The sequence below is a fragment of the Lagenorhynchus albirostris genome, chromosome 4 (assembly GCF_949774975.1).
Source record: "Lagenorhynchus albirostris chromosome 4, mLagAlb1.1, whole genome shotgun sequence".
Lineage (NCBI taxonomy): Eukaryota > Metazoa > Chordata > Mammalia > Artiodactyla > Delphinidae > Lagenorhynchus > Lagenorhynchus albirostris.
The window spans coordinates 86,625,653-86,639,648 of record NC_083098.1 but is presented as its reverse complement, the minus strand read 5'-3'; positions in this window follow the sequence as shown (position 1 = coordinate 86,639,648).

Sequence of the window (13,996 nt, the reverse complement as noted above, 5' to 3'; positions counted from 1 at the left end):
TCTTGTTCCTGATCTTAGTGGAAATGGTTTCAGTTTTTCACCATTGAGAACAATGTTGGCTGTGGGTTTTTCATATATGGCCTTTATTATGTTGAGGTAAGTTCCCTCTATGCCTGCTTTCTGGGGGGCTTTTAATCATAAATGGGTGTTGAATTTTGTCAACAGCTTTTTCTGCATCTATTGAGAGGATCATATGGTTTTTCTCCTTCAATTTGTTAATATGGTTTATCACGTTGATTGATTTGCATATATTGAAGAATCCTTGCATTCCTGGGATAAGCCCCACTTGATCATGGTGTATGATCCTTTTAATGTGCTATTGGATTCTGTTTGCTAATATTTTGTTGAGGATTTTTGCATCTATGTTCATCAGTGACTGTAGTTTTCTTTTTTTATGACATCTTTGTCTGGTTTAGGTACAAGGGTGATGGTGGCCTTGAGAATGTGTTTGGGAGTGTTCCTCCCTCTGCTATAATTTGGAAGTGTTTGAGAAGGATAGGTATTAGCTCTTTTCTAAATGTTTGATAGAATTCTCCTGTGAAGCCATCTGGTCCTGGGCTTTTGTTTGTTGGAAGATTTTTAATCACACTTTCAATTTCAGTGCTTGTGATTGGTCTGTTTATATTTTCTGTTTCTTCCTGGTTCAGTCTCAGATGGTTGTGCTTTTCTAAGAATTTGTCCGTTTCTTCCAGGTTGTCCATTTTGTTGGCATATAGTTGCTTGTAGTAATCTCTCATGATCCTTTGTATTTCTGCAATGTCAGTTGTTACTTCTCCTTTTTCTTTCTATTTCTGTTGATTTGAGCCTTTTTCCTTTTTTTCCTGATGAGTCTGACTAATGGTTTATCAATTTTGTTTATCTTCTCAAAGAACCACCTTTTGGTTTTATTGATTTTTGCTATTGTTTCCTTCATTTCTTTTTCGTTTATTTCTTATCTTTATGATTTCTTTCCTTCTGCTAACTTTGGGTTGTTTTTGTTCTCCTTTCTCTAATTGCTTTAGGTGTAAGGTTAGGTTGTTTATTTGAGATGTTTCTTATTTCTTGAGATGGGATTGTATTGCTATAAACCTCCCTCTTAGAACTGCTTTTGATGCATCCCATAGGTTTTGGGTCGTCGTGTTTTCATTGTCCTTTGTTTCTAGGTATTTTTTGGTTTCCTCTTTGATTTCTGCAGTGATCTCTTGGTTATTTAGTAGTGTATTGTTTAGCCTCCATGTGTTTGTATTTTTTTAGAGTTTTTTTGCCTGTAATTGATATCAAATATCATAGCATTGTGGTCAGAAAAGATACTTGGTACGATTTCAATTTTCTTAATTTTACCAAGGCTTGATTTGTGACCCAGGATATGATCCATGAGCACTTGAGAAGAAAGTTTGTTCTGTTGTTTTGGGATGGAATGTCCTATAAATATCAATTAAGTCCATCTTATTTAATGTATCATTTAAAGCTTGTGTTTCCTTATTTATTTTCATTTTGGGTTATCTGTCCATTGGTGAAAGTGGGGTGTTAAAGTCCCCTACTATGATTGTGTTACTGTTGGTTTCCCCTTTTATGGCTGTTAGCATTTGCCTTATGTATTGAGGTGCTCCTATGTTGGGTGCATAAATATTTACAATTGTTATATCTTCTTCTTGGATTGATCCCTTGATGATTATGTAGTGTCCTTTGTCTCTGGTAATAGTCTTTAAAGTCTATTTTGTCTGATATGAGAATTGCTACTCCAGCTTTCTTTTGGTTTCCATTTGCATGGAATATCTTTTTCCATCCCCTCACTTTCAGTCTGTATGTGTCCCTAGGTCTCTTGTAGACAGCATATATACGGGTCTTGTGTTTGTACCCATTCAGCCAGTCTGTGTCTTTTGGTTGGAGTATTTAATCCATTTACATTTAATGTAATTATCGATATGTATGTTCCTATTATCTCTTTCTTAATTGTTTTGGGTTTGTTATTGTAGGTCTTTTCCTTCTCCTGTGTTTATTGATGTGATGTCTGTTTTTTGGTATAATTGTATGAATAAATCTTAGAAAAACTATGTAATGAGATGCTGTGTTTCTTTTGATTGTGTAAATCCTGGTTACTAAGAAGAGAAGAGTTTCTTCAATTTACTCATCGATATGTCCCATCATTATAAATTTTAAGGAAAGATATATGCCACAGTCTAGAGAAATTTAAAAATCAATCAAATTTCTCAAATCATCCTTAAGTAACCTATTTTAAGTGTTGGGCCTGTTTTTTGTTTGTTTGTTTGTTTGTTTTTGTGGTACGCAGGACTCTCACTGTTGTGGCCTCTCCCGTTGCAGAGCACAGGCTCCGGACGCGCAGGCTCAGCGGCCATGGCTCATGGGCCCAGCCACTCCGCGGTATGTGGGATCTTCCCAGACCGGGGCACAAACCCGTGTCCCCTGCATTGGCTGGCGGACTCTCAACCACTGCCCCACCAGGGAAGCCCTGGGCCTGTATTTTTTTTTCATTAAAAGCCTAATAATAAGTAAAGCTCATTTGATTTCCTATTTAAAAGTAAGGAATTCCCTGGCAGTCCAGTGGTTAGGACTCCACACTTTCACTGCCAAGGGCCCGGGTTCAATTCCTGGTTGGAGAACTGAGATCCCACAAGCCACACAGTGTGGCCAAAAAGAAAAAAGAAAAAAAAAGTGACTATAGTTAAATCTCCTGCAGAATCAATGCACACACACCTGCATCTTGCAACATATAGTCATTGTATTAAATGTCTTAAAACTAGATTATAAAAATAGCTACCATTTTAGGCAGCATAATAACAGATAAGAGCGTGGACTCGGGAATCAGACTGCCTGAACTTGAAATTGTCTTAGTCTGTTTGGCAGCTCAAATGCTATACCATAGACTTGGTGGCTTATAAACAGCAAAAACAACTGAAATTTATTTCTCATGGTTCTAGAGGCTGAGAAGTTCAATATCAAGGCACCAGCAGGTTTGGTGTCTGGTGAGGGCCCTTTTTTGGTTCATAGTTGCCCATCTTCTCACTGTATCCTTACACGGGGGAAGGGGTAAGGGAGCTCTCTGGGCTGTCTTTAATAATGGCACTAATCCCATTTCTAAAGGCTGTACCTCATAACCTAATCATCTTCAAAGGGCCTCACTTCCAAATACCATCACACAGGGGATTAGGTTTCAACATAAAATTTGGGAGTGGGGAGACACAAACATTGAGTATAGCAAGCATGGACTCTGAAACCAGATTGCTTAAACTTGAAACTCAGTTTTCCACTTATTAGCTGTGTGACACTAGGTAAGTTACTTAACTGTTCTAAGCCTCAGTTTTTTCATGTGTAAAATGGGAATAGTAATGTTTCCCCCTCTATGACTTATAACGAGTATTAAGGGATTTAATATTTGTAAAGAGTTTTAAACCATGCCTGGTACATTGTGAAGTGTGTGTGTGTGTGTGTATGTGTGTGTGTGTGTGTGTGTGTATGTGTGTGTGTGTGTGTGTGTGTGTGTGTCCAGTTCTTCACAGCAATCCCTGTTGTGACTATAATATTATTCCAATTTTATAGGTAAGGAAACTAATTCCTATAGAGATGAAGTATTCTCCCTCAGGGCAAAACTCTTAGAGACAAAACCCTAGATGGCTCTAACACATGATTTCCTTCCACATGGCCATGGCACCTTACAAGCAAAGCTTTATGGCTCTCTGAGGCTTCTTCTAGAAAGTCTCAAAAGACAAGATCAAATTGGCTAGGTCCAGAAATGGAATTAGTCTCTCCCCCCAGGGGTGCTAAAGTTGTAGCTGTCACTCATTCTTGACCTAGACTAGATGTGAATGCAGAACTTAGAATGAAAGGCTCTATGGGTTTATTTTGCCCTGAGCCTACACGGTCCCTAGAAAGTTCTTTAAATACTTTCAATCAAGGACTCAGAAAAATTTTTAAAAATAACCTTGCACATACAATTAGAAACTGGCATGTGGGGAATTAAATAGAAGAGGTGAAATTTTCTATGGTTATCAGGGACTACTTGAAGGGAGGTATTTTGAAGAAAATACCTCAGACTCTCAACACCCACACGAGGGGGTCTGACACGACTTGTTGACAGCAAGGCTGACATGAGCTGAGGGCAGAGACTCAGCAACACACCTTCCTCATTTAGCAGGTCAGAGATAGAGACAAGGTTGGAAGGGTCTAGTACAGGAGTAGCTGTGTTATTACGATTTTAATGACTATTACAGAAACATAGGACAGGAAAATATTTTAAAACCATGTATGAAAGAATCCCTTATCATGTTTCTGTGTGAGTATGCTTGAGAAACAGATTAAAAATAAATTTTCACATATCTCTACAATAGTTCAAGTAATTCTAAAGATACCGTCAGGACACCAGATCACTGCTTCACTTTAGGCCGTGAAGTAGTGAAAAGGGAAAAGAGGTTTTGCTCACACTTCTTCAGGAAGCTCTTCTGATTCTTGCTGCCTGCATTGATCATTCGCATCTCTGGACTCCTGCTGCCAATACAGTCCGTGCTACATGTTTGAATCTGTGGTTCTTCTACTTGTTAACTGGGTGACCTAAAGCAAGTTACCTAACTTCTCTCATCCTGTTTCCTCAGTGTCAAAATGAGAAAACTTATACCAATCTCATAGAGTTGCAATGAGAATGAACTTCAGTAATTGCAAAAGGACTTACAATCGTGCTTGGCACTTAGTGCTGGGGTTCTTGGCCTCTCTGCGTTCCCACTTCCTGTCTTTCATAGGCTGTGGTATTTGATATCCCCACTGGGAACTATTTTAAGACCCACAAGAACTTAGAAATATCTGTTTCTGAGATTTCAACTATAAAATCATCACAATATAGATCAAACCACAGATATTCAAAGTCAATCTAAAGATATAAAATGACTCTTCTGGCATAATAAGCCCTGATTTATTGAATTAACTTTGTAAAAGAATGAATGTATAAGCAGCCATGAAAGCAAATCAGTGGCTTCATTAGAACTCATATGGAAGCAAGTGACAGAAGCCCAACTCAAATAACAACAATAATTATAATGACTTGTGTATTATTATGATTATTATTATTAATCAGATCACTTAGCTGAAAATCCAGTGGTGATCTTATTTGAGCTACTAAACATACCAAGTATTCGAACAGTTTCATCAGAATTGCTCCTCTCTCCATTTCTCTGTTTTGCTTTCCTCTGTACTGGATTTATTATTAAGCAGACCCTCAACTGAGATAGTTGGTGACTCCTGGCAGCTCATATAGCCTTGGCTAGCACCATTATTATCCAAGTACTTACAAAGTCTTTGATCCACTGACATGGAATCCCATAAAATATCCCCAAGGAACCCACTTTACAGTAAACCAGGCAATGCTGTGGACACATAATAATGAGATAAATGTACTTGTCTGAGCACGTAACATGCTAATGGCAGCTGGCCTCATAAGCAGGGATATGACTGTTTGAAGGACACTGGCTTGTCATCCTGCCTTGAAAGGATGGGAGACCAACTTATATACACTCTAGGACAACTTAGTACACTAAATTGATGACCATTGTGGGTGCTGGTGCTATTTTCACTGTTAAGAGAATATATGCATCTGGGAACTAAGGAGTAGAAATAGAAATGGCCTTACTCACCATCACTCCCAAGGACCCACCTGAGGAATTTTTGCTTCCTGTGCTACAATGTTAGTCTCTGTGTGTCTGAAGCATTGGTTCCCAGAGAGTATCTGTGCTTCCCATTTCCACAGCTTTATGCTGTGTGGGTCAAAAAGTCCTGGATTCCAGAAATGAATGCTTCCACCAGAAGACAGAGTAAGGGTCCCATTGAACTCTGAGCTACAGCTTCTGCCAAGTCAGTTCAAGCTGTTCATGCCAAAAGACCAGCAGGCCAGGAAAAGAGTCACCATTTTGGCATGGCTAGGATCCTGATCATCAGGTGGAGGTTGCCACAGGAAGGAGGAAGAGAAAAATACGTTTAGCACGCAGGTGGCCCAGGGCTGGTCCTTGACACTCCCCTGCTCTGTTGGAAAATACAAAGATAGCCTTGACCTGAGATGGGCATGGAGACCAAGGACAAAATTCTGTCTCCTCTCCACCCCAGGTATGACATCTAGCCCAGGAGAGGTACCAGCTGAGGGTGAGGGGCCTCTAGAATGTGTGGTAGGGGAGGGAGATGAAGGGTATCAGTTCTGGTCTTTAGACAGCTGCTGCCAGGAGAACTGTATGTAGTTCATTCCACTAACCTTCCTCTCACATGTTTCTTCTGCAACAGAGACCACGCCCACCCCGACACCAGAATCCTGGAGGCAATGACCCAAGATGGCTGAACTTTCTATGTGAAGTTAATGGTTCCAGGCGCTACATGGGTGAGTTGTAGTGCGTGCTGAGCTACCCAGATGCCCCAGTACTGAACATGCATGCTCCCACCACCACTGGGAGAACTGGCTGCTGATTTCTTCCCACGGAATCACTCTCTGGGGTTTTCTCTTGACAAAGGGACTAACCTTACCAAAGATTACCCCTGTTAAATGCAGGGTAAAAGAGGTCTGATTCCCTTACCTCAATTCAGGGCCATCTGAACGGCCATCTCAGGACCAGAAGGGTCCTCTGTTGTAACCACACATCTGACCTCTTTCTCCGCCCAGTTGTGCCTCCCTCATTTGCTTATAGGTGATGTTACTGAGATCACGACCCAGAACACCTCCTGCATACTGATCTTCATCTCAGAGTCTGTTTTCCTAGGTCCCTGACCTGAGACAGTAGCTAACATCTATGGAAAAGCTTGCTATGTGCTAAATAATTTGCACGTTAACTCATTCAATGGGGATAAAAATAATATTATCCCCATACGTCAGATGAGAACCTTTAGGTTTAGAGAGGGTTAAATGACTTATGTGAAGTCTAATAAGATAATTTGAGAATTAGACTTGGGACAAATATATACTTCAGATTGATCTCTTATGGAAATCTGGAATTCCAGTAAGATTTTCATTATCTGCAAATGTATATGATGATCCATGACAGGTACTAAATTGTAATTGCTAAGTTTCCATTTATATCACACGTGTTCTGAGACTACTAGTGAAAATACCTGGAGATTAACCAGTGACCATATCTCAATGGGCCTTTATTGTACCCTCATAAATTCCAAGGGTCAACTGTACTTATTGTGACCAAATTCTGGTGTACAAGACTGGTGAAAGTTAAAAAAGGAAAGAAAGATATTAATATTTATTGACTATCTTCTTTGCTCTGTACTAGTGTTTTTCAAAATTATTTTACCTCAACTCATAGTAAGGAAAACATCTTTCATAGTGACCCAGTATATACATTTATGTGTATATATGTGTGTAAAAGAAACCAAAGCAAAAAAATTTGCTATCCAATACGCACCTCATTAATATGGCAATGATTTTATATTCTATTCGCATGATTTTAAGCTAGTTGCTACCCACTATATTGATTTCAAATTAAATGACCATGAACAGTTTGAAAATCACTTCCCAATGCTAAGACTTTTCACATATATTTACTAATTTAGCTCTTCTAACAACCTTCCAAAGAACTTATCACTATTATCATCCCATTTTTTCTCTAACGAGGTGCATGCTTTAACAACCATCCTGAGATCCTACAACTCATAAATGACAGAGCAGAAATGTAAACAGATTAAACTACTAAATTATTTTATACACATTTCAACCATCTTGGTCAACATGCAAAATGCTTAAAAAGAAGAAGAGAACAGAGGAAAGAAATGAAGAAATATAGGTATTTTCTCCATCCATTTTCTTCTGCCTCTTACACCAGCTTCACTGTCAGTTCTAGGAAAGAGGTCCCACCTAAAAATATGCCCCAAACTCAGTGAAGATGCTGGTAACTAAAGGCAGATGGTGACCTAGCCATTCACTGTGAGAATTTGTGGAACTGAGCATGCAGCTCAAGAAAATTCACCTTCCTAGCTAACCAATGTTTTCTAATCTTTGGGCAGCAAGATATAGAGGTAAGGATGGTGTTGTTTCTCATCATTTTGGTTTTAGCACCATTTCTTCTGCTTCTTGAGAAGTAAAAGAACTATCAAGTCAATCAATACTCCTATCGACTCTTTTCTGGAAATCAGTTCAGTGAGAACATTTGCCCTGATGTAACTTAAATGCTTTATTCACTCTGGAATCTTACTGATAAATTCATGTGAATTGTGATATATTCTCTGAGCGTGCACAGGTTTTATGTTTGTTGGCATTTGAGGGAAAGATGAATTTGAGGGACAAAATTCTCTTAATCAGTTTTAACTTCTTAAGCAACACAATTCTCATAACCAATACATTGACATAAGATGCACAAAGCATCTTCCTCTCCATGCAGTTTTTTCTACTATTCCTCAGATACGTATTTTACAGTGAAAATGTATACAGTGACGGTTAAAAAGAACTATAAATTTATATCTTTTTCAGTGGAGTGGTGGGGCAGAAACCAGTTTACATGGGATCATGTATGTAAGAAGAAAGAAAAATTGTAGACAAGTTTTTACAAAATCATGTATAGATTTAGTGTTATCTCCATCTATGTCTCAACAAAAATCATGTAAAACTGGCAAACAGATTTTTTTAATGAGCTAAAAGAAACAACAGGCAAGAATAGCCAAATCATTCTCTTTTTTTTAACATCTTTATTGGAGTATAATTGCTTTACAATGGTGTGTTAGTTTCTGCTTTATAACAAAGTGAATCAGTTATACATATACATATGTCCCCATATCTCTTCCCTCTTGCGTCTCCCTCCCTCCCACCCTCCCTACCCCACCCCTCTAGGTGGTCACAAAGCACTGAGCTGATCTCCCTGTGCTATGTGGCTGCTTCCCACTAGCTAGCTATTTTACATTTGGTAGTGTATATAAGTCCATGCCACTCTCTCACTTCGTCCCAGCTTACCCTTCCCCCTCTCCATGTCCTCAAGTCCATTCTCTACGTCTGCATCTTTATTCCTGTCCTGCCCCTAGGTTCTTCAGAACCTTTTTTTTTTTTTTAGATTCTGTATATATGTGTTAGCATACAGTATTTGTTTTTCTCTTTATGACTTACTTCACTCTGTAGGACAGAATCTAGGTCCATCCACCTTACTACAAATAACTCAATTTCATTTCTTTTTATGGCTGAGTAATATTCCATTGTATATATGTGCCACATCTTCTTTATCCATTCATCTGTCAATGGACACTTAGGTTGCTTCCATGTGCTGGCTATTGTAAATAGAGCTGCAATGAAGATTGTGGTACATGACTCTTTTAAATTATGGTTTTCTCAGGGTATATGCCCAGTAGTGGGATTGCTGGGTCATATGGCAGTTCTATTTTTAGTTCTTTAAGGAACCTCCATACTGTTCTCCATATTGGCCGTATCAATTTACATTCCCACCGACAGTGCAAGAGGGTTCCCTTTTCTCCACACCCTCTCTAGCATTTATTGTTTGCAAATTTTTTGAGCCAAATATTCTTAAGGAAGAAAGAAAGTTTGTGTGCTCTGGGTGAGTGGACATTTGCCCTGGAACAGTTGTTTTTGAACATTAGTGTGTAATCAATAATAAAGAACACAGAGGCCTACATGTGTGTTGAAGTAAGACCCACGCCTCTGTATTTTCACCAAGATTCCGAGCTAATTTTAATACCCATCCAAGCTTGACAATCACAGGCCCAGTTGACAACAAGACAAATTATAAAAACTATAGCAATTAAAACAGGGTAGTGCCCGTATAGAAAAAGATAAAGAGAACAATGGAACAGAAAGCCCAGAAGCACACAGGACTATATACATGCTTGACATATAAAGGTGAATTGCAGATGGTGGGAAAGAAGAGACTACTCAAAACTGATGCTAGGAGGGTGTTATCTATATTAAAATAAAATTAGATTCCAAAGATCAACAAAATTTAAAGGGCAGTAAAGGCTAATATTAAAAAGCCAAAACTTTAGAACTTTTAGATGAAAGCAAAAGAGAATAACTTTATGTCCTATAGGACCTGAGGGTAAAGAAGGGTTTCTTAAAGACAGATTTTATAAGGAAAGCATGATAAAATCTTTCTTTAAAAAACTTCTTCCATTTGCAACTATCTACAAGAAATCAGATGTTTCCAGATATTGCTCAGCCAATACAAAAATATTGAAATTCATTGGAGGCTAAGACTTGTTCAAGAATATAGTTGTCATTCCTAACAAGAATTTTAAATGTTTATTTTCTAATTATATAAATAAATGTCCTGAAGTTCAATACATATGATACATTTATATTAATACTATGCTTTTACATACTCTCATTTTATATTAGATTTTAGTTCAACAAAAAAATCTTCTACTAATTTAAACCTCTTGCTTGACAAGCAAACCCAGGCCCAAAGAAGCTACTTAGCTTGCCCAAGATGACAGATTTAATTAGTCAAAACCAACTTGCCTGATGGAATAAAAACATTAAATAACTTTCTAGAATATTATTATTCCTTAAATCCTTCTCTTTCATTGTCTTACTGTTGTTATTATTAACCTCAGCATTAATAACATGAAAGTGAAATTATAAGGTCTTAAGTGGTGAATTTGGATTGTGATCATGAATAGGTACAGCCATTGAATAGCCAACAAAATAGAGTTGTAGAAGTCATTAAGTTTTGTGGCAAGAAATAAACCAGCAGTGTCTCTTTATTTACTTTCCCACGTAAAATTTCATTATTATTGGGGTTTTGAATGAGTTGCATCAATCACCTTTTCTTCCTCTCAAGATTCTGAACAAGTTGATAATTATACACAGGAAATATAAAGATCAAAATATCAATTTGATTACTGGTAAAGCTGGGCCAGAGAAGGCATTTTGGATATACGACCTCAAACTACGCCTCCTAAAATTTACCCCTACTCAGTCACAAGCATCAGTGGGATACAAAAGCCCTGGTCCTGGAAGCTTCCCCACAGAAGGAAGAAGAAAGAACACACAGACTGCTGGTAGGCAGACTTATCCCAGAGTGAGAGCCAGAAGATGCAATGCAATGCTCATGTCCCCATGCTTTTCCCACTCTTCCTCCTGTGGGGAGATAGAATATAAGAAACCTCCAAAATATTTATCCACCACATCTCTTTTTGAGAATGGAACTGAGGCACCCTCACGGAAGCATAAGGCTGGTAAAATATGGTGCCCCTTTTATCAGCTGGGGTCATAACAAGTATCCAATAGAATACTTCAGATGGGAGGCTGAGGGGTTGAATGGATGGGCTGCTCACATGCTGGGCAGTGCTAAAGGAAAATGACAAAGGGTAGTGACAGTTCCCAAAGCTAGGAGCTGCACGTTGCATGCTCTTCTCTATCTAAGGACTGAAGGGCAAAGGGAAGACAGAGAAATGGTTACCAAAACATGGCAAAAGCTATGGTTGTAGGAGAGAGGAACAAAGCATCAGCTAGACCATGACCAGGCAGTGAGGGAACCAAGGGAAGAAGTAACATAACCTCCCTTTATCTACTCACCTTCAGGTCTCCTCCCAGTGCCACCTACCCTCCCCAGGGAGAACATGGTTGATGCAATCAGAGAAGTCAGTCTTCCAGGACAAAGGTCAGGGTGAAAAATGGTGGAAGTTACATCTGGAGTAGCAGAGAATACCAACACAGCCCCCAGCACATGTGAATGCAGCCCACAGAAGGGAACTTAAGCTATAATGGCTAAATAATATTATAGCGACCTGTCCTCAGGATCCAGTCATTAAGGGAGAATATTTATCAGGTCTCTAGACTCCAGTTGGTCAGACTGTGGCCAGATTAATCACAAAGAAGCACTGTATTCACAGGGCTTTTAATTTAAATTTTATTTTATTTAATGATTAAGATGAGAGTATGACTGAGATTCCTGATAATTTTTTAATTTTATTAAAATATACTTGATTTACAATGTTGTGTTCATTTCTGCTGTACAACAAAGTGATTCAGTTATACATATGAGATTCCTGATAAATTTTTAACAACATCATACATAAGGTATGTTCTTATATTCATGAGCATTTATAAAATTCATGAAACAGTCATGGAGGTAGACTCGTTATAAGAAACACTTCCAATTACACATGTAAATGTGTGTCAAGACAAAGGGTTCCCAGTGAAAAGTTAACTTTGGTGCCCTGAAGAAGATGATGGGGGTAGCAGGGGGGGATACCCTCAAACACATAGAATTTTCTCCCAAATTTAAGGTTACTTTGACCCAGCTCAGTTTTCTTCTCAAAGAATGCCAAGTCCACTTAGAACTTCCACTTCTTAGACCTGGATCCCACTCAGTCATTTCACCACTCCAGAAGTACTTAGCTAAAAGCTAGACTTCTACCAACATGTTATCAATATTTTGTCAACATTTAAAATTTTCATCTTCAGGTGATTTACCTTTTAGAAAAAAAATCAACAGAAGAAGAAAACAAAATTTTCCCTAACAGATTAAGAATAGTGGAAGATCTAATTATTCTTTCTTCTAGGTAAAGTCTATACAAACTTAATTCCCAGGGAAGCATGGACCCTCTCTATCCTTTACTCTAGCAGCTGTATTCTAGCTCATCAACCACAAAAGCTCAGCTGAAGTCGTAGCTGAATGGTCTGCTATACCTCTTTCTGTAATCTCTCAACTGTTTCAGCCTATGTGCCATTTGCTTTATTTGTGGCCCTGTCTAAAAGAGCAATGCAAAGTATATTCATTTTGAAATATCTGAGTTGTACTTCTAGCAGTTTCTAATTCAGTGACCATATAATTTTTTCAGGCATTATATATTTTTTTCAATCTCTAAAAGGACATTCGGTATTGTATAAAGTGATTCACAATCAAAATTGAGAATTTTAAAACCCAGTTTGAGATAAAACAACAACAACAAATTCCTATCATCTTAAAACCAAAGTCAAGAATCACTGCGGTTTATTCAATAACCTTCTACTGTTTCTGCAACATGCCAGGCAGAGTTCTGGTCCCAGAATATAAAGAGGAGAGATGGGGAGATATGATATAGACCCAATTTACCAGGAGAGACAATCCGGTATATAATTAATAATAATATACTGTATTGAACTCTATGTGTAGGCCTACCTATTTTCAATACCTTTTTTCTTTTTTACTAATAGACAGTCAATTTTAATTACAGTAGTAATGTGATCAACTAACAATGTTTAATTTCCTGGCCTGTCTTGCCCTGAGGTGCATGCAATATTGTTCTGCCAATGAGATAAAGGCAGAAGTCCATGGAGAGGTTATTGCTTCCTGAATAAGCAGTCAAAATCTCCCTAGAATATACAGCTTAGCTCCTTAGCCCTTTGTTCATTCCCTTTCTTCTCAAGAATGTGGAAAAGATACCAGGAAGTGTAGCAGCCATCGTCCAACTGTGAGGCAACAAGCCTGAGGACAAAATGCTATATCTAAGGATGGCAGAGCAGAAGTGTGAAAAAAGATAGGCTTCCTGATAATCTCCTTGATGACCCTGTATAACCTCCTCCCAGAATGTTGCATGAGGCAAATAAACTGCAATCTGTTTAAACCACTGCTAAGACAGGCTATGACAGAAGAATGCCTCAAGTCCTCTAAAATACAGAAGAGGGGACAAAGGGAGTTTTTCACAAGACACACTGGCATTTGAAATTTGAGCATCAGTGGAAGGAAGAGGCAGTTGAATCTAAGGTTAGGGGGAACTGGACTCAGAATGCTTGGGTTTATAACAATCTAGTTTCTGCTTTGTACCTACTCTTGTGTATATTTAATCTCTCTATACCTCAGTTTGCTCTTCTGTAGAAGGGTAACTTTTGTATCTACTTCATAGCATAGTTGTAAGCATAAAATAGTTAACACTGGTGACACTATTAAAACAATACAGTGCACATCATGTGGCAGGTACATGTGGGAGTACAGGGGACTGGGCTGCCGTCGTAATAGCTACATTCCCAGAGGCAGTTGTATACTGTTCATATTGGCTGACTGTTATCAAATATTTCTAGATGGATCTGTATTATCAGTTAATT